Source organism: Ailuropoda melanoleuca, chromosome 9 (assembly GCF_002007445.2).
Source record: "Ailuropoda melanoleuca isolate Jingjing chromosome 9, ASM200744v2, whole genome shotgun sequence".
NCBI lineage: Eukaryota > Metazoa > Chordata > Mammalia > Carnivora > Ursidae > Ailuropoda > Ailuropoda melanoleuca.
The window spans coordinates 102,001,449-102,026,530 of NC_048226.1; the positions used below are offsets into that span (position 1 = coordinate 102,001,449).

Consider the following 25,082-nt stretch of genomic DNA (forward strand, 5'->3'; position numbering starts at 1 on the left):
CACCAAACTGAGCCCGTGAGGTCTGTGTGTGCCGGGGTAGCTCAGTTCTACCACACTCAACGCTCTGCCCGTGTGTAGACAGAAGACTGGAAGGAACAGATTAAGCTGCTGAGTGTCACCCTGGGAGACGCCCCGAGACAGGCCATGAACGCCGCCAGGAGAGACAAGCCGCCATGCAGGGCCACGCACGGCTGATTCCGTTAGTGTGAAATGTCAGAACAGACACATCTACACAGACCAGGCGCAAATAGGGGCTGCCAGGTGCATGGGGGGTAGGAGTGGGGGATGACCGCCGTGGGCTGGGCTTTCTACAAGAGCGATGAAGACGTCCGGAGCCACAGCGTGGTGACGGCTGCACAAGGCGGAGGGCGCCCACACTGACCTGTCCACGGTAAATGGGTGCCCTGCAGGGTGCGTTAAGGACACGCCAAAGCGGTCACAACACCGCTCCGAGCGCTGTGGCCGAGGGGCTGGGCAGGGGAGGCCGCGGGCGGATGAACCGCACTCAGGACCCAGCACCCGGGGGCACTCGTGGTGTGAGCCCCGGGATTTCCCAAGTTCTCCACCAGCGACGCGTCAGTTCTAATAACCACGAGAGATAAACGTACCCTCCCTTCACCGAGCACACAAGCTAGGGCTCCTGGGCTGCACATGAGGGTGCGATGATCCAGGGGACAGGAAAGACTCGGGGGGGGGGTGGCGGTGCGTGCAGGCTGGTGGGCAGCAGTCCCCAGGCCAGGGGGTGTCGGCCTCAGTCACCGAGGTGTCTCCGGGGCTGGAGTGGCAGGCGCGCAGCAAGCACTCAGGGACATCTGCGGCAGGTGGGCCCACGGCACGTCAACACTGCGCCCAGCCTGCCTGGTGCCCTGGGAGCTGCCCCGGGCGGCAACAACCTGGAGCAGCCCACGTCTGCAGAACGAACGACCATGGGTGACAGGCACATCCGGTTCCTGCTCCTGCCCCACCTTGTTCCTCTCTGCTTCTTGGGAGAGGAACTAAAGCACCAACCCAGCTCACTGGGAACAGTTCACCCCACCCAGCCACAGTCTGGCCCAGGAGGGGTCCAGGCTGACCCCAGATTGGGTCACCACCTGAGCCTAGGCAGGGCACACGGCAAGGCCTGACCCCGAATTTCCTAATTTCGGTTCTCAGAGACAGACCAATGTGCCACAGGTCTGTCCAACCCTGAATGCCCTTGGCCCCCCAGGGGACTACAGCCAAATGGAAGAGGGGCCACAGATAAAGGGAAGCAACACGGCTCCCCACCCCGGGGGGCCCGACCCAGCCTCACCTCCAGGAGCAGATGGACCTTTGCTGCCAACCCTGGGGCTACAGGCTGCTGTGGTTCCCCAAGGCCAGACAATCCTGGCTAGAGACCCCGCCTAAACCACCCAGGCCTGTGGAAGTCCCCTGAAACACCTGACAAGGGCTAGCTGCTCAGATGAGAGGAGGGGCCCAGCCTCTCCTCCCCTGCGTCTGAAGACCCTCCTCTCCGTCCCCAGCAGACGAGGAACTGAAGCCAGAGGGAGGCTCTCATCAGCATCCCCCAGGAAGCCTGTCCAGTCCCATTCCTTCCTCCCGGAGCGTTGGGCAAATACCTCCCTCCCCGGTATCTCAGCAAGCTCTCCCGGCCAGCCCCTGCAGCCACGGGCGGCCCAAGGCCAGCCCCCAGCTCACTCAATAAATACCTGCTGATGAGTGACTAACTCCCACAGCCGGGTGCCGGGGCCATGAGCTGTCAGCACTGAGGGAGCCGACTCGAGGCCAGGCCCAGGCCCCGAGCCTTCTCCTTCCCACACCCAGTGTGGCCTCTGAGGGGCCGAGGTGGAGGGCAGGGTGTCTGAAGGGCACAGGGTGGTGGCAGCAGCAGGAGTGACTCTTGCAGGCAGGCTAGGAGACTGAGGGAAGGAGCTTCGTATCATTTCCTCCGTGTGGTTTTCCCCACCATAACACCACGGACACAACCACCTTGACGGGACAACCCGGACAAGACCTTCCCAGACATTCCCATGAGGCGGGCCATCTCCCAGGTCCTGGGCATATACGACCATTTGTGGAGGCCCAGGGGGTAAGACTTGCCCGGAACCACCAGGCGACTGGGCAGAAGCGGGTCCCCGGCCGACTGTCTCCCAAGCCAGCCCTCGCGTGTGGCCAGAGAATGGCTGTTGGAGACAGACAGACAACGGAGCACCGTCTTTCCACGGCATGGTGCCGCCTCAGGCCAGCCGGCCGGAACCCAAATCCCCTGCCTCGGGGAGGGCACACCGAAAGAGGGGTGGGTCAGTCACGACCGCTGATTTTCTTGTTTCCTTCAGGGGGAGAGTTGGCTGCAGGCTGGGGCAAGTCTCCTGCAGGTGACCTGGGCACACACGCTCACCTCCCTAAGCTGCATCTGGCCACGGAGACCCCGAGGCACAGAGCCCCAGTTCGTGCCCGCACCCACTCTCAGGCCACCATCCCCCGACCCACTTCTGCCTCTCCCCCCACACACACCCACCCAGGCAGATGCTCAGCCCCACACGCCTGTGTGCGCCACGGAGCCCGAGGCAGAGGAGGGCCAGCTGGGGGGGCTGCAATGGCACGCCTCGGGATGTTGTCATAGCAACATGGACTCCACATCACACACAGTGCCCGCCGGGCACCCCAGCCATCTCACGGAACAGCGCCCAGAACGGGCCACAGAGAAGCAGGACTGCTGACAGCACCAAGGGGCGGTCAGGACAGCAGGCGCACAGGCTGTTCTCTCTCCACCTGTCGTGCTGTCCCCTGCCCCACCCCTCTCTCCACTCTCCGGGAAAGCCACAGAAGGCCAGGCTTCCAGGCCCGGCCAGTTCCTGCCCAGCTGCCTGCTCCATCCGCTGAGCCCTCTCCCAGGGTGGTGGCAGCAAAGGAGCAAGAAGACAGCCTGAGTCACAGGGGTGGGGGCAGTGCCCGTCCACGCAGCTGCATGAGGCCCGCAAGTCACACTCCCGCTCAGACCCCGAGACTTCTGGTGGGGGGGGGACAGGGCTGGGGGGGATTGTGGCCCCCATTTGCTTCGGCACAGCCCACCTGGTCACCATCTAATCCTCAGACCCACAGGAAAGGAACCTTTACTGTCACCCTTCAGGTGAGAAACTGAGGCTCAGAGAGGCAGGAACTTGCCCAGGAAGCCCAGTAAGAGGTCGAGGGGGATCCAGACCCAGGCCCGCATCCTGCCAAGACCCATGCTGGCCCCACCCACCGGGCTGCAGCTATCAGGCAGGCCCATCAGGCTGGAGCTCAAGCCAGGCCTGGATGTCACATGCCAGCTGTCTGCACGGAGGCCAGCGAAGAAGGACAGCCACGGGCACCAGCAAGAACATTCCACAAGACCGCAAAGCCCTAGGTTCCCTCTTGTGGGGCCAAGTGCGGAGGGACTGTCTGATGGGGCTGCTGAGGCCCTGGTCGCAGAGCAACAGGGCAAGGCACACATATAAAAACGTGACCCCGACAGCGCACCCTGTATGACCCAAACCCAGAGCACCTTCTCCCTTCGGGAGGGAGCTCCCTGGGGCACTGGGGGCACTCAGCCCCATGTAGGCGAGCAGAGGAGACATAAGCCTGGGCGCCATCTCCCGGCAGGCACCATCACACCACCATCACCATGAACACGGCACGTGTCCAGAGTGCGGCTTCGCCCCCGGTCTTGCTGTCGTATCACACTCTGCCCCACCAGGAGCAGCACCAACAGCAGGATGACCCCACCAAGGATGACCCCACCAAGGCTGCCATGCGTCCAACCACAAGGAAGCCTCCCCTGGCACGGGCCCTGCCACCTGCCATCACCCCCTGCAGCAGCGTCCTGTCCTCCATGAGCCAGCCACCGCAGGACAACCAGCCAGACCACGAACACCCCATCCTCCCTCGCAGCAGGGTGAGGCAGTGCTCAGGGACCGGAGGCTGGGGCAGCTTGCTTGTTGTTTCAGCGGGAATAATGTCACCAGGTTAGCAGCCAAGGAGGAGAGGGCGCTTGCTACAGGAGGCAGCAAGAGCTGCAACAAGGTCTCAGGGAAGGTGGGGGGGGGGGGACCGTGGCAGAGTTAAATCACAGAGGGGTGCCACCTGGCAGGGGGCAGGGTCGCCGGGGGTCAGGCAGCAAAGCCCACACTCTTCACCACAGCACTGAAAATACATACCCACCTAAGAGGGGTTGCCTGGTGAAAGGAGAGCTTTCCCTCGCCCCCTCCCCACAGCAGTACCCCACAGCCCTCCCCTGACTGCACGCCCCACCGGCGGGTAATGAGTGCCAGGCCAGCGGCTCAGACACCAGGACAGTCCTGCACCTCCTGCCACTCGCCCGGGGGTCTGCAGGGAGGAGGCATCCCTGTGGGCAGGACGGGCTGCCCAGGATAGAGGCCCCACCACAGTCAGAGGCTCCTGCAGGGGACACCCCAGAGCTGTCCGCAGTGCTGAATGCAAGAGGCCCAAGCCAGCCTGCTGGGCCATCCCCTCCCCCAGCCTGGGCTCAGCCCTGGAGGGCTGGGGGCCCTGCCATCCTGGCAGGAGGGAGCAGGGGTGTGCATGAGTCCTCACGAAGTACCAGCACCAGAGCAGGCATGGGGACCACACTGTCCTGCTGCCCTTCCCACAGTTCTAGACTGAACAGGAGTTTTCCCTACTTCCTTCTAGAAATCACATTAAGACAATGAGAATGACCCCCCAAAAGTAATCAAACAAAAAATTTAAAAGCTCAGACTTCGTATTCAGAGAAAGTAGGAAACGAATATGATTTGCAGGCCCCACAACATAGGTACATAGGTACTGAAAGCAAGTGAACCAAGGCAGGGCCCTCACAGGAGGAAGCACAGTGACGTTCCCAAGTGTGAAGGGAGCAGGGCAGCGGCAGGTCTCAGAGAGCACCTGCAAAATACATTCCCTGAGCGCTACAGGCTGACCCTGAATCATGGAGAACAGAGGTGGGCAAGTAGGGCTGGTGTCAGAGGCCCCCAGAGAGGCCAGTCAGGCTTCAGGAGAGGAGCAGATGTGAGGACAGACAGCAGCCGGATGGGAGGGCTCTCCCACGGAGTGGGCTCACTGGGGGACAGGCTCACCTGCGGATGGCCACGGCCGTCTGCCTCTGTGACAGCAGCTGAGGAGGGAGGCTGCTCACCTCTAGGTCCCCACTCCCCGCCTCTCTGAGAAGGGGGCAGGGAGAACTCGTACAAAGAGCTGATCCAGAAAAAAAAAACAATTCATTCTAAAATGAACAATAAATTCTCAATAGCCAAAATAATACTGAAAAAGAACAACACTGTAGGTATTTTAAAACTTCCTGATTTTAGAACTTACTACAAAGCTACAGCCATGAAGACACTGTGGTGTTGGCATAAAGACGGACACATGGACCAGTGGCACAGAGCAGAGAGCCCAGAAACAGATCACCACATACGTGGCCGAATGATTCCAACCAGGGCCCCAAGACCACGCAACAGGGAAAGGACAGTCTCTCCAACAAGTGGTGCTGGGACCCTGGACATCCACGTGCAGAAAAACGAAGGTGGACGCTTACCAAACACCATACACACAATCAACACAAAAAGAGATCAGAGACCTCCAAGAAGCAGCTGAAACTATAAAACTCCAGAGACAAACACAGAGCAACAGCTTCGTGGCCCTGGATGTGGCTGTCGTTGCTCAGGTCTGGCACCAAAAGCAGAGGCAAGGAAAGAAAAAATAGATGAATCAGACACCATCAAAATTAAAGACTTTTGTGCATCAAACACGCTATCAGGAGAGTGAAAAGGCAACCAGAGAACAGAAACAAATGTCTGCAAAGTGTATCTGATAAGGGATTAATACTGAGAACATAAGGAAAGCTCCTGAGACCCGACAACAAAAACAAACAGTCCCGTCCCACAAGGGCAGAGGGCCTCGCACACACGCTCCGCCAGGGGAGACACACCGACCTGCTGCACGTGACGCGTCATCAGGGAAATGCAGACCACAGCCGCAAGACACCACCTCGCTCCCAGCAGGATGGCTGCTGCTGGAAACCCCAGAAAATGGCAAGTGTCCGAGGATGTGGAGAAGGGGGAACCCTCGTGCGCTGCCGGGGCTGCAAACGGGTGCAGCTGCTGTGGACAGTGTGGACATCGTCAGAAGTACAAACAGCATTTCCACATGACCCAGCAACTCCACTTCGGGGCAAACACCCAAAGGAATGGAAGGAAGGGACTGGAAGAGATGTCGCTACAACCGTGTTCAGAGAGCGTCATTCACAGGGGCCAGCAGGGGAACAGACTCCAGCATGCACGGACAGATGGGCGGACAATGAAACGTCCATCCACACTGGGATACTGTTCAGCCTTGAGCGGGAAGGACATTCCGACACCCACACCCGCTACAGCACAGATGAACCTTGAAGACATTATGCTAAACAGAAACAGCCAGACAGAAGGACCAAGGCCATACGTATGACTGCACTCCTATGAGGTCTCTGGAGGCATCCAAGTGTGAGACAGAAAGTGCATGATGGGGCCGGGGGCTGGGAGAGGGCACGGGGAGCTGATGTGTAATGGGGACAGTGTGTCAGTTTAGGAAGATGAGAAAGTTCTGGAGATGGATGGTGGTGATGCTGGCACAATATAAATTCACTCAATGCCCCAGAATTCCACACTTAAAGATGGTTACAATAGGGACGCCCGGCTGGCTCAGTCCGCAGAGCATGCGATCCTGATCTGGGGGTCACGAGTTCAAGCCCCACGTTGGGTGCACAGTTTACATAAAAAAACAAAAAAACAAAAAACACGGGCATCTGGATGGCTCAGAGGGTTGAGCATCTGACTCTTGGCTTCGGCTCAGGTCATGACCTCAGGGTCGTGAGATCAGACCCCGTTCAGGCTCCTCGCTCAGTGTGGAGTTGGCTTTAGATTCTCTCCCCTTCCCTCTCCACCGCTTCTGCTCCTCCCCCTGCTCACGGGCACACAAGTGTACACACACACGTGCTCTTTCTCAGATAAATACACAAAATCTTTTTAAAAATGGTTATAATGGTAAACTTCACATTATGTGTATTTTACTACGATAAGAAAAAAGATTTTAAGTTTCTTAAAAAGAACAGTGAGAAAAGACTAGCCCAGCACTGATCCAGAGACCCTGGAGGTGGGGGTGAGGGGCACGGAACACAGCAGTGACACCCCCAAGAGCAGAGTGACACCCACACCCCAGCAGGAAGCAGGGCAGGAGCAGTGTGCCCAAAAACACAGAAGTAACAAGCCACTGGCCCCATGCGGGGAGTCGCCAAAGCACAGCTTCAAGCCCTTGCTGAGAGAGAGAACCCTGAGCAAACAGAATTCAGAAAACGAAGACGAGAGAAGTATCACAAAGGACAGAGACGAGATGCGGCCCGGAAGGAAGAGGAGGACATGAACCAGCAGGCCTGGGGTATCTGCAAAGCGACACCACAAGTCAGGAGACCGTGGAGGGGCCGCTACGGGGCCTGCAGGAGCGAGGGTCCCGGGCTCCCTCTAAGAAAGCATCTACAGGGCAAGCGCAGCCCAGCCAAGCCAACAGGGGACCTCGATCTGAAGGGCGGGGAGCACTTACACACGTCCCCGTGGGTGCAAGACAGACAGACGTGGGGCTGGACAGACCAAACACAGATAACATGCCTGACTCTGGAGAAGCAACTGGACTAGTAAACACGGAGGGAGACGAGGAGGAGGAACCCTCCCATCGCCTCCCAGTCAGAGCGCAGAACTGACAGCGAACATTTCCGTAATAAACACAAGTTATCAGCAGCGCGAAGGTAAACGCTGAGAAAGGGAATGAGCTACACGGACGGTGACTGAGGGATGCAAGGAGCACAAAGCACAGAAAGGTCATCATCGCCCCCAGAAGCAGCATGTGTTCCCTCCCGCAGCAGAGCAGATGACCACGAATTTGGCAGTAAAAGGACATAGATCTCGGCTCTGTGTGTCAGGAGTTGGGCTGGGCTGCCTGCGGCTCTGAGAGGCATCCTGGAGCCCTGGCTGAATGCAGGTCCTTGAGGCCAGAGGGCTGAGATCATGCCTTCCGTGCTGGCAGTCATCTGGTCAGCCCGGGGCCAGAGGCTCCTCTCCAGTCCTCGCACGCGGCCCTGCGCCTCAAATCCTTCCCACCCTCGGAATCTCTCCCACTCCTCGCTGAAGAAAGTTCTCTGCTTTTAAGGGCTCAAATAACCACTTTGAGCCACCCAGATAATCCGACATAAGCTCTTTGAAGGACCACAGACTTCATTACACCCGCAAATTCCCTTTCCGCCATGTACGAGAACGCACTCACAGGTTTCAGGGGTGGGAGCTGCTCTCCGGGGGCGAAGGGTTAGGGGGGCCAGGGCAGGGGGAGATAATGTTCTGCCTGGCACAGAGGGTCCTCATAAGTGGTCCCCACAAACAGAGTGCTAAGGGCATTACATGAGATAGCATGACAAAGGTAACACTTAAGACAGATACAGACTCTGGTAAATGTCAGAACTACATAAACTTAGAAAAAGAAAACACACCAGATAGTAAAAGATATTAAACACACACACACGACAGAACTAAAATCAAATACATCTGACCTGCCAACTATTGTCAATTACTTTAACTCCTCTAGTGAAATTTTAAAAATAAAAAGATGCTCAGATTGGATCACAAAGCTAAATCCGACTTCATGTGGCAGGTGAGACCCATCTGAGGTCATTCCAAAGGGTCAGGAATAAAAGGACGGGCAAAGGCATGCCAAGCAAATGCAAACCAGAGAAAGCACCACGAGTCATGGCCCTAAAGCAGACAACGCAGACAGGAGACAAAGAAGGGCACTCGATGATACTAACGGGAGCAATTCAGAATAAAAATAAAATAGTTTTCAACCGCTATGCACCAGGTCTCGCAGCAGCCAACATTCATAGGAGACAGAAATGTACCAACGGCAGAGACCACAGCAGAGCACGGGCACAAAAACCAAGGGCACATGCGGCCCAAATGACAACACTGAGGCGGTACAACTGGGGGGTGCCCACGTCAACCTCTGCACGTCCAAGCCAGGAGACGCATCTTCTTCTCCAGCACCCATGAGACAGGAGGAAAACTGGCTGCATAGCAGGGCGACAAGGAAAACCGCATAAAACCCAGAAAGAGAACAGTCAGGATTCTCTGCTCAAAATGCAACTAAAACTAACAAAATAGCAAAACCAATAAATCAAAAGACACTTCACTTGGAAATTTTAAAACCTGCTCCTAAACAACTCTTGGACCAAAAACAAAAATACAAACAAAATTCCAGAACTTCCAGACAGCAACGTTATGGAAAATACATCCAATCCAAAAGTAAGAAACAGCGCTTCAATATTAAACACGTTTTGGAAAAGAATGTGAACAAATGAACCAAGCATACAAATCATACACCTGAGACACAGGATAAACTGAGAAAAGGCAAAGAAATTAACTGTAAGCAAAATGTGATGAATTAAAAAGCAGAAAAACAGGGGTGCCTGGGCAGCTCTGGCAGTTAGGCGTCTGCCCTCGGCTCATGTCGTGATCTTGGGGTCCCCGGATGGAGCCCCGCATGGGGCTCCCTGCTCCGTGGGGAGTCTGCCTCTCCCTCTGCCCCTCTCCCTCTGCCCTTCCCCCACTGGTGCAAGCACGCACACGCATGCTCGCTCTCAAATAAATCTTTTTTTTTTAAAGCAGAAAAATAGAAAATGAATTTAATAAAAACATCCAAAAGCTGAATCTTTGAAGACAAGCATAAACAATAAAATAACAACTAGGGCTGACTCTTGAACAACACAGGTCTGAACTTCATGGATCCGCTTATGTGCGGATTTTTACAGTACAGCACTGTAAATGTATTTTCTCTTCCTTTCGGCTTTCTTATTAACACTTCCTTTCCTCGAGATTACTTTATCGTAAGAATACGGCACATAATACGTACAACGTACAAAATACGTGTTGACCCACTATTTCTGTTCATCAGTGAGGCTTCCAGCCAACAGGAGGCCATTTCTAGTTAAGCTTCTGGGGGAGGCTCAAGCTACATGCAGATTTTTGACAGCGCAGGGCGTCAGCATCCCATTTTATCCAAAGGTCAACTGTACTAGCTACCCCAACCAAGCAACAAAGGGAGCAAAGAAGAATATAACCACAGAAACCAGGGAAATTGAAAAAAATCATAAAAAATCATTTTACTCAAGTCTACATGAATAAATCTGACAACCTGGATGAGACCGATATTTTCCCAGGAAAATGTAATTTATAAAACTGACCCCAAAAAAGAAAATTTAAAAAGAACTCTCTTCCTCAAAACAAAAACAAAACAAACTAATGAAAAAGCACCAGGCCCCCACAGTTTCACAGGGGAGCTCCACCCACCTTTTAAAGGCCAGGGAATTCAATGCTGTTCAACTGCTCTTTTTTAAAAACAACGGGTGCAAAGAATGTCAAAGCTGAATAAACAGAAAGAACATTGCTGAGTTTCTGCAAATAAAGAAAAAAAAAACTGTTCTTAGAACGCACGAGATTTCTTTTTTTTTTTTTTTTAAGATTTTATTTATTTATTTGAGAGGGAACACAAGCGGGAGGAGTGGCAATCAGAGGGAGAAGCAGGCTCCCCGCGGAGCAGGGAGCCCGAGGCGGGGCTCGATCCCAGGACCCCCCGATCATGACCTGAGCTGAAGGCAGATGCTTAACCACCACCCAGGCGCCCCTGAACACACGTAAGATTTCCAAGTTACCCTTATGAAGCCAAGTGCAGCACTGAGAGCAAACCCTGGAAAAAGCACAAGAAAACCACAGACCAACCTCACTTGTGAAGAGCAATGCACAGGTGCTAAATTACACATGAGCAACAACTGGCCAGCGGCCCTCACGGGGATTATGTATCAGGCCACGAGAAGTACATTCGCGGACTCCAAAGACACCTCGCGTTCAGCAACTCCATCCGCAGAAGGTCTCGTGTCTGTGCATCCAGGGAAAGAAGTCCCACGATCACCCCATAGATGGTCTTTCTTAAGTAGGATCCAAGCCCATACGGAGCCCAATACCAGGCTTCAACTCACAGCCCCAAGATCAAGACCTGAGCTGAGATCAAGAGTCGGACACTTACCCGACGGAGCCACCCAGGCCCCCCACCCCACAGATGATTTTTTAAAAGGGAACTCGTTTCAGCAGTGATTTTTGCTTTAAAAAAATAAAATAAAACACTCAACAAAAGAGGAAGGAGAGGTTCTTGCTTGGCACGTGAAACATCTATCTCAACCCAAAAGACACACCTGCTTGATGAGAAAACCCCAACAGCAGCACCCAACAGGCGCCCACTACAACCGTGGTTCATCGCCGTTCCGTGAAGAGAACTGGCCCACACAGCTGGGTAACGGGCAGAGGCTGGAGTATAAAAACTGGAAGGGGGGGCGCCTGGTGGCTCAGTCGGTGAACCGTCTGCCTTCGGCTCAGTTCATGATCTTGGGGTCCTGGGATCGAGTCCACATCGGGCTCCCTGCTCAGCGGGGACCTGCTTCTCCCTCTCCCTCTGCCTGCTACTCATGAGCTCACGTGCGCTCTCTCGCTCTCTTTCACTCTATCTCTCAAATAAATTAATAAAATCTTAAAAAAAAAAACTGGAAGGGGAAGGTTACTGCTTGCTTACACTGAGAGCTGAAGAACCCACGATAACTAAGTAAACAAGAGAATTCACAAGGTAGCAGGGGACAGACTTGTACACGGAAACCCACAGTGTGCACACACACTCATCAGACAGGGCAGTCAAGATGCCTCACAGTAACAGTACGAAAGCCAAAACCCCGCAAAACAAAGAAAGTGCGGCCATTCTGGAGAAGAATGCAAAAGGGACCTAACTGAGTGGGAAGGTAAACCACAGCTTGAAGGGAAGTCTCGGATCACAGAGATGTCACTTCTCCCTAGTTACATACAGTTTTAACACAATTCCAACCCAAAACCAACCCAGTTTGGGGGTTCTGAGTGTGTGTATGTGTGTTTGGTGGAAGGACTAGGTAAAGAACAGACAAGCTAATTAAAAGTCCATATATAAACATAAACAATCTAGAATAGCCCCCCAAAATTATGACAAAACAACCAGTAAGTTCTTTGAAACATTAAAACATAGTATAAGAGATTAATAATTAAAGTAGTGGCTACAATTGCTCGCAGGGACAATGGGAACAGCCCATAGAAAACAAACAGTCAATCTCAAGAAAGAACAAAAAAGTTGGAGGCATCACACATCTTGACTTCAAAATATACTACAAAACCACCATAACTGAAACAGCATACTGCCGGCATGAAGACAGACACAAAGACCAACACAGCAGAACAGACAACCCGGGAGTAAACCCACACTTGTAGGGTCAACTGGTCTTCCACAAGGAGCCACGAGTGCACACAGGGAAAGAACAGTCTCTCCCACAAATGAAGACGTGCATGAAAAAAAAACGAAATTGGAGCCTATCTTACACTGCGCACAAAATCAACTCAAAACTAAATACTCAAATGTCTGCAAGACCCAAAGTGTAAAACTCCTACAAGAAAACCTCAGGGAGAAGCCTCTGACATGGGTCTTGAAAACAGCTTCCTGCAGCACAAGGCAACAGAAACAGAAACAGAGAAGCCGGACGACACACGCTGAGACGGCTTCTGCAAAGCCAAGGAGACAATCACCAGAGCGAAAGGCACGTGAGGAACGGGAGGAAATGTATGCAAACCATAGACAGGATAAGGGGTCAACTCCAAAACCTACAAGGAACTGCTACAATGCAATGGTAAAAAAATGATATAATACAATGATTAAAAGCGCTAAGGACCTGAACAGACATTTCTCCAAAACAGACATACAAATGGCCAACGAGTATATGAAAAAAATGTTCGACATCCCTTATCATCAGGGAAATGCAAATCGAAACCAGCAGAGGTAACACCTCACATCTGTCTGCATGACTATTATAAAAAAAAAAAAGAAAGCTAACGAGCGTTGGGAAGGATGTGGAGAAACTGGAACCTTCGCACACGGTTAATTCAAAATGGCACAGCCACTATGCAACACAGTATGGAGGCTCCCCGGAAAACTAAAAATAGGGGCGCCTGGGTGGCGCAGTCGTTAAGCATCTGCCTTCGGCTCAGGGCGTGATCCCGGTGTTGTGGGATCGAGCCCCACATCAGGCTCCTCCGCTGAGAGCCTGCTTCTTCCTCTCCCACTCCCCCTGCTTGTGTTCCCTCTCTCGCTGGCTGTCTCTGTCAAATAAATATATAAAATCTTTTAAAAAAAAGAAATGAACTACTGTAGGATCCAGCAATTCCACTTCTCAGGATTTACCCAAAAGAACTGAAACCAGGATCTCAACGAGTAGCAGCATTCCTACGCTCACAGCAGCATCAGCTTGAGAGCCAAGTACAGAAGCAGCCTAAGTGTCCATCACCAGACGAATGGACGAACACGGTGGGGCACGTCCACGGCACGGAGTACCGCTCTGCCTCTTGAGGAAGGGAATCCCACAACACGCGCCAACACAGATGAGCTACAGGACGCGTGCTCAGTGAAATAAGCCAGTCACGGAAGGACACACACCACACGATTCCACTGACGTGGTACACGTAAATGAGCCAAGTCCAGAGTCCGGCGTGGCACGCTGGCAGGGGCTAAGGGAGGGGTAACGGGGAGCTGCTAACCAGCGGGTACAAAGCTTCAGTCGAGCAAGATGAATAAGGTCAAGAGACACGCCACGCAACGCCGCCCCTCTAGTCAGCAACGCTGTAGTGCACACCTGAATTTGAGACAGCAGGCCTCATGCCCAGTGCTCTTATCATAAAAAAAATACATTTAAAAAAATCTGAATACAGATGGGAATTTAGAGCATGAGTCAGCTAGAACCTAAAACCACCGGGAAGAAACTGATCATGTCAGCACTTGGCTGACACTACTGCTCGAACACGGGGACGGAGTCAGCCCGACCCCTACCTCACACCACTCACCACGGCGAAAGCCGAACGAGTGAAAACCCTGCAAGTACAGCAGCAAACACGGGAAGAAAACACGGGACCTTCCTAAACGGGAAGAAAAGCAGCCCTTGTTCACTCGATCTCAAAATCCACAGCCGTGACAGAAGAGCAGATGGATCCAACTCCATAAAAGCTTCCCGCGGCAGCTCACGAGTGAGAACCAGCAGAAGCACCTGCGGTAATTCATCCGACTCTCAAAGAGCTGATTCCATCATCCATAGGAAGAAGATCAGCAACGCCGTGCATAAAAAATGAACAAAGGAACAGAAAGTTCACAAAAAAAAAATACAAACGACTCTCTGATACCTGAAGAGATACCAAACTCATTCCTAGTAAAGGGAATCCAGATGCGTCCTTACGGAGGCTACATCACTGAGGGCGCAGGGTGCACGGCAGGCACAGGGCGGGGGGAGGGGGGCACCCACACCCCGCGGGGCACAGCAACTCTGGAGGCAGTTGGGCGGAGCGTGTGTCTTTGGGTCAGCACCCGCACTTGAGAGCACTCGTCCTACACACATACCGTCCCCTTAAACGTGTATGAAGTGACACAGGAACCACGCTGTCCCTTCTGTAACGGGAAAGATGGAAAATCACCTCAGGTGCCATCGGTGAAGGACTGCTGAATTGATTCTGGCACCTCCACACTTGAAATATTCTGTAGCTGTCAAAAAGAGAAAGAGAAGCTCTCTGCACCAATACAGAAGATTTCCAGGACATTTTATTTAGGGGGAGAAATAAAAACCAAGGTGCACAAATTTGTTACCACGTGCCTTGCACAAGACAAAGGACAAACAGAAAAGTCCGCACGTGCGTCTGGAGGACACTGGCATTCGTACACACCTGAGGGCACCCGTAAGACAGCGAGACCAGCATCACCCGCGGAGGTGGGGCCGAGGCCAGCTGCAAGGGGAGACTTGTCACTTTCGGCTGCGTGCTCCCCACGTGGTGTGACTCTCGAACTACACAAGCCACTCAACGTGCTACACTGCGACCCATCCACGCTGTGGAACAGGGCTCAGTCATAAAAAGCAACAAGCTACCGATACATGTGGCAACCTTGAGAAATCTCCAGGGAACCACGCCAAAGGACAAAGCCAGTCCCCAGACGTGACACGCTATAGGATTCCATTTATATAACATTCTTGAAATGACATTAGAGCAAGGAGGACGGGCTAGCAGTTCCCAGGAGTTGAGGGGCAGGGGCAGCAAGCAGGGGGCGTGAGGGGTCCCCTCGGTGATGGAATCTACTTGGACTGCTCCCACGCCCATATCCTGGGCGTGACACCCATGTCACCACAGAAGAAACTGGGGAAGGGTCCCCGGGATGCTCAGAATTGTTTCTTACAACTGCGTGTGAAACTACCATTGTCATGATATAAAAAATTAAATAACATAAAAATGACACCAGGCTCTCCATCTCCATGCACAAAGTCACTAAGTGGACAAACCTGATCTGCTTTCCTGAGCACGTGCCTCCTGGAATGTGAGACCAGAAGGGAGGTGAACCACCACAGGGCTCAACCTCCCCGTGCACAGGGGATTCCCAGGAGGAAAGAGAAGCAGCCCAGGGATGAAGAGTGGTCTTCCAAAGGTACAAGGTTGCCTGGCCCAGCAGCGTGAGTGTCAGGAAAGCTGGCCACCATCTCCAGTCCCTTCCCTCGGGAAGCAGGGCGACACAGAGCTCCCTGGTCCCTGGAGGTGAGCCACGGGACTCCTTCTGGACAAAGAGTTATGAAGAAAAGCAACCCAGCTCCCTTCTGAGCCAAGCATTTCGTTCCCAGGACAAGACCCCCCGAGTTCTTTGCCTCTGGCAAAAAGATTACACATCCCCAACAGTGGCTCCTCCGTCAGCCCGGGGCTCCGAACACACTCAGCCAGTCCTGCCAACGCCTGGTGGACACATATCTTTCTGGCTTCAGGCTACTGACACGGGGATGCCTGTTACCGCAGCAAGCTGAAGCCTATACCGTTAGGACCCCCACCCACCCAATCATATCCATGCCTACATCTGATATCTAACCTCACTCCTGCCAACCTGGCCCTCCTGCACAAAAGACAGAACCCTGCGTGCTACCTGTGGGGCCCCTCTCTTACAATGGCCTCCAAACCCCTCCTGCAGGTCAGCAGAGGCCCAGAAAAGCAGCAGGTTTTCTGCCCCAACATACCGTCAGACCAAAGGACGCAGGCCTGCAACACAGCGGCAGACAGCTCTGGCCTCGCTCGCCCACGTGTAACAGGAGGGCTGAATGAGTTTCAGAACTATGCCTCACTACTGAACCCCTTCTTCAAACGCAACAGTACTCACAAGGTACAGGTGACACACGAAATCGGAGCTGTTTCATGTAAAGAAAGGGGGTGCACACAGCAGGGGTGACCAGAGCCCCCATCCCGTCCCATCCTGATGAGCAATGTCAAACCTGCCAGTCTAGCAGCTCTCCACAATCCAGCCTCCTCAGCGTACAGGGCAGCACAGTTAAGACAGGGCCCAGGTTTCACGGCCAGACACACTGGGGTCTACTCCCAGCTCCGCCGAGCCTGCTTCTGGCCTTGGGCAAACGAAGTCAGCTCTCACAGTCCAAGCGAAAGGACCTGCCCACTGCCCTGCTCTGCTGGTGGCACCAAGACCACCACGTGGTCTCACAGTCACCGCAACACTCCTCACATGTCTCCCACCTGCCAGACGCTCATTGCTCACAGCGGCCGGGCTACCCAGGCCCTGGGAAGCAGTGAGCTGCAGGATCTGGAAGACTCCACCCAGCAGCTGAGTCACCCTCCCCCTGCCCCAGCTTCAAGCAGGGGTCTCCTTTTGCTCTGAGGAGCGGACATGGCGCCTGTGAAGCACCGGCTCACGGCTGGCCCACCCATGTTCTCAGTGCCCCTCACAGCTTCCTAACACCAGTGCCGCTGGCTAAGAAACAGCTCTTTCCAATCGGTAGCTCCTGCTTGCACAAGTGGTCATGGAGTGCCTATCATGTGCTCTTCCCATCCCTGGGCCACAGAGACAGAAAAGACATAAGTAACCCTGGGGGAGTGCACAGGGAGCCCAACACTGCAGGCAGCGAGCAATCAGCCAGCCAAGACTCCATGAGTCTCCAGCCCCCCTGTGCCCTGCCCTCCCGAAGGACTCAAGCAAACAGCAGAGGCAGGCCAAGGTGTCAGGCCTGCAGATGGGGCAGGCTTCCAGACAGCAGCATTCAGCAGAGCCTTCAACACGGCGAGGAGGTCACCAGGTGGGGCTGGCACCGGCCATTCCAGGCAGACAGGCGGCAGACCTGACACCCAAGGGCAGGCTCGGGAGGCCAAGAAGTCAGCCTGGCAGGCTGACCAGAGGCTGGAAAGGTGATGAGGTGAAACCGCAAGGAGCTGCAAAAGCCAAGAGAGGGAGGCGGCCAGCCGTGTGCGGACCAGCGCCCCAAAGGGTCTTCAGCAGAAGAGGACCACACGGCACGTGGCAAGGAAAGCCACACCGTTCCGAGCGAGTAAAGGAGGCCCCACTGGAGGCTGCGGACAGCTAGAACGCCCACCCCACCAACTGGAGATTCTCTGCACCCTGGACCAGGAAGAACAAGACCGGCCTCCCTCCCCACCCCTAGTTCCCCCTCCTCACCCCCGCCCGGGCACACTCATCACCATCTTCGCTGCTGGTGATGCAGGGGGGAAGCAGGTCAGACCAAGTATTGAGTCCGGCTCCTCATTAGCACTACTGAGAAAAGCCCATGCCGAGCAGGCAGCCAAGCCCAGGAAGGGGGCTGCTGTGCTGTGTGATTCTAATGTGGGCGAAGACTGATTCTGGGCTGCGGGTTTCAAAACACGTCCCTTTCCAAGTCCTTGGCTGGAATGGTTGATGGATCCCGGTGGAGGGCAGCCAAAGGGAGCTGCGGCAGGAGAGAGTGGGCACGGCACCCCTGCCTCCTCCTGGCTGCCTCTGCCCAGCCCCTTAATGCCCCCCACTGCCCCTCGGGGGTGCCTGACCCCCACCCCCACGCCCCCATCTTCCCTAGATGCCATCCCACCCTCCTCCTTCACCGCCACCCCACATCCCCAAAGTCCAGCTTCCTAGCCAGTGCAGGCTCAGCGCCCCTCAGCCCACACCCAGGGTCTGGCCTGGGTGACAGAGGGCAGATGTGAACATGCGGGTGCCTGAGCATGGCACCAGGCCCCCACAGCCCGGACAATGTGGACTCAGAGGACAGCTCTGCACAGGTCGGGGAGAGCCGGCCACCTGACAGCAAGCTCATTCTACCCCCTTCCGTCCAGCCTCACCGGTCACCCCGGCCTCCGGTCTCCACGTGCTAGCCTGCACTTCGACACCTGGACTCCCTAAAGCTCTCAGACCTCTGCCAAGCTCTCCTCTAGAAAGAGCTTGCTGGCAGCTCAATATGGGGGAAAGACCGGGATTAAGTCTTTCTTCATACAGTCATGGCCATGTTCACACGGTCCTCTAACTCACAAGGCATCCTTCAGGATGGAAGCACCCCTGATCAGGGCCCCCCGCGAAGCAGCAGGGCAGGAGTGCGGGGTAGGCAGGCCAGCTCAGGGGTGAGAGGGCTCTGCAGCCCGAGGGCTGGGTTCAAATCCTGACCGGTCACTGATGGGCCTGGGCCTCTGGAGATCAGCCCCTCAGGCCTGGGAAGTCTACGGATCTGAGGACATCAGGAACCCCGCAGGGGCCGGGTGGACACAGCGGTCAACAAGCGGAGCCAACTGCTGCAGTGACCATGGTCGGTTCTCCCGCGTCCCTGCTCACAAGCAGCCCACACCTCGCCCCGCTCGTCCAGCAGAGCAGGCGCTCCGAAGCGGGAGCCAGCTCGAAGGTCACTCAGAAGGGGGCTACGGCAGCCTCTCAGGCACCCCCTGGCCCCCACACCCCTCCCTCCTGCCTAGGCTTCCGTGCCCGCCCCTGCGACGGCACCAGTGCCCCTTCCAGGTGGCTGCAGGACCAGAAAGGGCAGGCTCGGGGGCATGCTAATGAGGAACATCAGTCAGGATGCCACAGCTGAGACACCACATAGCTTCGCCTGCAGGACATCACCGTTTCCGTACCAGGACGCCAACCGGGTCAGGGCTGGGCCCAGTCCGCCTCTCAGGGGAAATCAAAGGCAGAAAATAAGACCATTTTCCATCGATCCGGTTACAGAAAACAATAAAGGTTTGTTGGGCCAGGGCTCCAGGCTGGGGGCTCGCGAGGTCTGCGTGACCACCGGGCTCTGCCCTCCCACGTCTGCCTCAGGGAGGGCTGCTCTCTCCCCAGGCGGGAGCCCCGTGCTGCCGGGGCAGTGAGCACCCTGCCACCCCAGGCCCACAGGGAAAGATGCAGCGGTCCCCAGCCAGCAATCACTCCACTGCTGCCACCACCACGGACCCAGCCACAGGATCCCAAGCCACGGGGCCAACAGGCCTGGATCCCATGGACTGGGGGAGGATGCAGGCCTCTCACGGCCCGCGGCAGCCTCCTACCCCAGACCCCTGCCCCCGCAGCCTGTTTCCAGTCCTCCCCCAGTGATCCTCAGCATGGCTCCCGCCAGGCCCCCCCTGCTCAAGACCAACACCCAGGCCTCGCCTGCCTCCAGGTCCTCACAGCCTGGCCCCAGTTACACTGGCCTGTGGGAGCCCGCACTGCTGTGCTTCCCTCAGGCCTCCTGCTGCCTGGAGCCCCTTCCTTCCCAGTGGCCCCAAGGGCTGAAGCTCAGTTTTCAAGACTCAGCACAGGCCTCGCCAGCATCCAGGACCCCTTCCCCAGTACGGACTGGACCCTCCAGCACCCCCACAGCCACATGCACCGTGGGGGGCCCTCTCTACACCCCTCACCGACCCCTCCCTGTGACCTCACTCCATCACATGCACACGGGAGCCTCCCTGACAACGCCAAGAAAGCCTTCAGGGCAGCCCCCTGCGGTCACCGCACATCCTGACCCGCATGCAAGCCCTGGCCTTCGAGAATCCTTCAGAGCGCTGCCCATCACATGTGACAGCCCTGAGCACAGACACCATCGTGGGGCCCTGCTGAAGACCCTGCGTGTCCAGCACATGCCCCAGCACAGTGACACGGGCAGCCCACGAACCGGCCCGAGTCCTCATGGGGCTCCCCCAAGCCTGCGGAGGACCTAAAAGCAGGGCAGGGCTCCATCCAGAGTGGCATGGGTTTGAAGCCAATTGTGCAGTCACCTTTCCTTACACCTGTCCTCACCAGGCTTCAGGCTGTCGGGGACAATCCCACAGCTGCAACGGGCTTCTGAAGACAGCCCTGGATGGCAGAGAGCACACTGAACGAAGGGACCCCAGGAGGCGTCGCCATCCCCGTCGGCTCCGCGGGCTCAGACACCTGCAAGCTACCAGGTCTGGCTCACAGGCAAGTCCTGTCTTCTCCACCAGGACACAGGCCAAGGCAACTTGCTCCCTTGCTACGAGAGGTTCTCCTGGCGCCACAGCGGTACTGACAGGAAGCATGGCACAATAAGAATGCGGATTCAGCTCAGCTCCATCACCACCAACCTCACTCTTTCAACATACAGCCACGGGCAGCCGTTGGCTCCAGGCCTGGGCCACAGGTGAGCAGCAGAGATGCAGTTCCCAGGCGCAGGCGGCAGGTCGGCCGGGTGGTGCACGGAGGTCCCACTCGGGTGCAGGAGGAGCCCCCTGTAAGCCCCACATTCATCCCTAGAACCAGGAATTGGTAGTTCCCATCGCGCACCTCACGCACCCACACGGGAGACAGGTGTTCGAGGCAGGGTGCAGAAGCGTGAGCGAGAATCAACGCTGACCAAGCAGAGGTGCGGCCACACAGGGGGCCCCTCATTCCTTCTGTCTGTTTGCTCCTCTCCCTTCGGGCTCCTGTTACCCAGGAAGGGACATGGCAAGGATGCGGGGACTATTCAGGAGCCAGGCAGCGTGGGGCGCTAGGGCAGAGAACGCTGAATCCAAGAGGAGGCCCACATCCAGAGTCCCAGTGCATCTGTCACAACTGACACCACACAAACCAGATTCTAACAGAGTAAATCACAGCGAGCCTGAGCCTGCAGGCTAACTGCACTCGGAGCACACAACGCCGTCGGAACAAACTCAGGAGCTGCAGACACACCTAAGCCGTGGCCAGCTGTGCATGCGTCCCCAACAGGAGTCAGAGCGACGACGTGCCCAGGCCTCGGAAGCTGCCATATGTCCGGGGCTGAACAGCCGGGACCTCAGCACTTCGCAGTGAAGGGACTCAGGCCAAGTCCCCTTTTCTCTGCCTGGTTCTTCACCTGTTCTGGGGGGACAGTCACAGGCCCTTGTCCTGCTGAGCCCCTGAGCCTCAAGTGCTGAGGGCCAGAGCCTGGCACGAGCGTGCCATGCGGTGTGGCGGGGACGATGAGCGCCACCGCCCTCAGGATGCCCAGCAGGAGTCTTCTCCCCCAGCTGGAAGGTAAGTCCCACCTCCCTGCTTCGAGCTTCCCTACATCCTGAACAACCCCCAGCCACAACTGCATTTCTCACCATGTTCTCCTTGCTGCTTTATGCTGCCAGTCCACTCCCTCATCGAAATCTGCGGGCTGCCCACAATACTCTAGACTCTGAGCTGGGCACCCAACACACAAGGATGACCGAGACGGAGGTCCCTGTGCAGTCATATGCGGGACACACACAGACACACATCATCTCAGGGTAACACAGAAGGCAAGCTGAGCACTGGGTGCTATGGGCCACGGGCGTGTGGGTGACCCTCATGCAGGGAGGCAGGGGATGGGGAGCTTCCAAAGGAGACATGAGGAACACAAGGGCATTCCAAGAAGAAGACCTAGCTGTCATGCTGGTGAAAAGAGACGTGGGATGTGAAGGAGACAAGGCCGCTGACAGGGCTGGGGAATGCAAAGTAAGTCGTAAAAGATGTGGCTGGAGGGACACGCAGGGGCCAGACCCGGACCTTCACCCTAAAGGTAGCAGGGAGATGGGGAAGGGACTTAAAGATGCTGCCTGCCCAGAAGCCTATGAGCCCCTCCCAAGGCACCCACATCACCTGCACAGGGAACTTGCCAGGACCTAGCCAGGGCAGCCAAGGCAGCCAGGCCAACAGACGACAGATGCGGAGGTGGCCCAGCTAAAGCTCCAGTTCGTCCAGGAAGCACCCTTGGATTTGCCCATCTCCCACAGCCATCTGCAACCACGACGTGGGTCCTGAACCTGCACTGTCCCGGGCAGGCGTCTGCCGCACCAGAGTTCTACTGGGAGCTACCACGCCACTGGTTGAACCGTGTGCGTACCCTTTCCACTGGCTGCAACACTCCCACACCGACCAGCTTCATCTGCATCCTTGCCCCAGTCTCTGCCCCTGCTGGGGGTACAGTGAAGCACAATCCCCACCCATCCCTGCCTCCCAGGGGCTTCAGACAAGACGGAACACAAGCAAACGCGTGGCAACGACAGAAGATGGGGCTGGCAAGGGAGGGAAGCAGAGGTGGGGCCGGAAACACTGGTGGGAGAGGGCAGTGGGGACAGTCAGCTGGACGTGCCTGCAACAGGTGAGCCGCCATTCCACCAGGACCCAGGAGAAGGACTGGAAGCGCGCAGGGCAGGAGAGGGAGCCAGGTGAGCTGGGACGGCAGCAGGCCCACGCTGTGCAGCGGCACCCAGAACTTTCTGCGATGGGGCAGTGTTCCATACCTGAGCCACGCGTGGCTGCTGCCACCACGCCGGGCGGCGCACACGGAGCCCCGGGCCTGGGAGCAGTGGGAGGCGAGCCTCCTGCAGGAGGCCCCCGGGGGGGCTCCCACGGGCCAGGGCAGGTCGGGTCACCTGCAGGCTCCGCGGGCGGAGGCCCCCCAGCGCTCGGAGGCCCCCAGCGCTCGGCACCGGGAGGCGCCTCGTAAGGCGAACGTGGATGAGGGCAGAAAGGCGCGGACGCGACGGCCTCGAAGGCGTGGGGCTGACGACCGCGCCGTGAGCACCACAAGCGGGACCCGAGGCCTCAGGGCGGCCGCGCGCATGCGCGCTCAGGTGGGTCCCCAGACACCGGTGCCCTGGGGGGCGGAGCCACAGCGCCCCCGACCCGCCCGTCCGCCCCGACCCGCCCACTTGGACCACGCCCTCCGGAGGCCCCGCCCCTCGTGACCGCCCTGCCCGCGGAGATTCCACCCCTCACCTCACCCCGCCCCCGAGCGCCCCGCGCGCTCCTCCCCCNNCCTCCCGGCCGGGCCCGCCTGGCCCCGCCTGGCCCCGCCAGCCCGACCCTGCCCGGCCCGACCCCGCCGCCTCACCTGGGCTGGGGCGGCTCGCGGGGGCGCTCCACTTGCTCTCGGTGGGAGGGGCGGCGCAGGGGGCGGAGCCGGGACCTAAATATCACGTGACGGCCCCTCCCGCGCCGGGCGAACGCCGAGGGGCCGTCCCTCGTCCGTCCCGTCGGCCCCGGCGCCTCGCGCCAGCCAATGGCTACCCTAGCCGCGCCACGCCGCGAATGGCGTGCGTCCAAGGACTACAAGTCCCAGACTGCCCCCGCGCGGACGACCGGAAACGGCTGGAGACGGCGGCCGGCAAGGCCAGAAAGGCTTCTCAGGCTGGCGCTCCTGACCGACTTGGAGGGCCATAGTCCTCAAGCACCGCCCGAGGGTCCCCAGGGCCGCGCGGTCACTTCCCCAACCCTGTGAGAATGCAGGCCTGTTGTCAGCCCCGAGACTCAGTCTCCCCATCCGTGGAACCGAGGCTGGCGAAAGAGAAGTGGGGAGCAGAGTGACCGTGAAAGTGAATTAGACAAGATGTGTCCGGGGCCCACGGCCTCAGAGGCCTTTGCCTTGGACCACAGCACCGTGGGTCCCCTTCCCTGAAGCAGCACCTCCCCCTCCAGAGGCCTTGCTGGGGTCGGGCTGCCTCCTCCCCGCTACCTCCCCTGCAGGGCTGGGTCCCGCTGGTGGAGGGACCTTGGGCCCGCATGCCCTCTGTCTGAGCCTGCTTCCCCACAGATGAGCTCAGAGCCACCGTGGGGACAGGAGAGGGTCCCGACAGGGACGGGTCCTCCTACCGCCTCACTACCGGCATGTCCTCTCCGGCTGGGTCAAAGGCAGCCTCCTACTACTTGCTGGTGGTCAGCGCCCGGAGGGGCATTTCCACAGAGGAGTTGGGCAGGGGCAGCCTCCTGTCAGCTGGGTTTCTGGAACAGGCCTGCTTCCTGATGCTCAGGACGTTCCGGGACCTTAAGTTTGTGCCCAGATGTGTGTGCTCAAGATTTAAGTGTGAACGAGTCCTGTGTATGTGTGGGCACTGTGCGCATGGACACTGGCTGAAGGTGTGGGCACGACACGAGTGTGACCAAGTGTGTGCACACAATGGTGTGCATGCGTGTGTGCTGGGACGAGAGCGCGGGGATGATCGCGCATGGCAGGAGTGTGTGTGTCTGTGTGTGTGTGCTGGGACGAGAGCACGGGGATGATCTCACGTGGCAGGAGTGTGTGTGTGTGTGTGTGCATGCGTGTGTGCTGGGACGAGAGCACGGGAATGATCTCACGTGGCAGGAGTGTGTGTGTGTGCATGCGTGTGTGCTGGGACGAGAGTACGGGGATGATCGCACGTAGCAAGAGTGTGTGTGTGTGTGTCTGTGTGTGTGTGCTGGGACGAGAGCGCAGGGATGATCTCACATGGCAGGAGGTGTGTGTGTGCATGCGTGTGTGCTGGGACGAGAGTACGGGGATGATCGCACGTAGCAAGAGTGTGTGTGTGTGTGTGTGTGTGTGTCTGTGTGTGTGTGCTGGGACGAGAGCGCAGGGATGATCTCACATGGCAGGAGTGTGTGTGTGCATGCGTGTGTGCTGGGACGAGAGTACGGGGATGATCGCACGTAGCAGGAGTGTGTGTGTGTGTCTGTGCGTGTGTGCTGGGACGAGAGCGCGGGGATGATCGCACGTGGCAGGAGTGTGTGTGTGTGACTGTGTGTGTGTGCTGGGACGAGAGTGCGGGGATGATCGCACGTGGCAGGAGTGTGTGTGTGTGTGCATGCGTGTTTGCTGGGACGAGTGCATGGGATGATCGCGCGTGGCAGGAGTGTGTGTGTGTGTGTGCGTGCGTATGTGCTGGGACGAGAGCGCGGGGATGATCCCACGTGAAAGGAGTGTATGTGTATGTGTGTGT

At 57.0% G+C, this 25,082-nt stretch overlaps 1 protein-coding gene across 8 annotated transcripts in view; it reads right to left on the reverse strand.

The window, feature by feature from the left end:
- The window catches only part of TSNARE1 (t-SNARE domain containing 1), a 102,784-nt gene extending 79,414 nt beyond the window's left edge, over window positions 1-23,370 (reverse strand). For 2 of the 8 annotated variants that reach the window (XM_011227901.3, XM_034668687.1), the window contains exon 1: window positions 22,629-22,973. The gene's annotated coding sequence lies outside the window, so the exon portion shown is untranslated. Of the gene's footprint in view, window positions 1-5,072; window positions 5,191-10,784; window positions 11,053-14,585; window positions 14,606-22,477; window positions 22,600-22,628; window positions 22,974-23,221 lie in introns of those variants that run through there. The other 6 variants (XM_034668690.1, XM_034668688.1, XM_034668692.1 and 3 more) reach the window with 6 other exon arrangements.
- Between the last annotated feature and the right edge of the window lie 1,712 nt (window positions 23,371-25,082).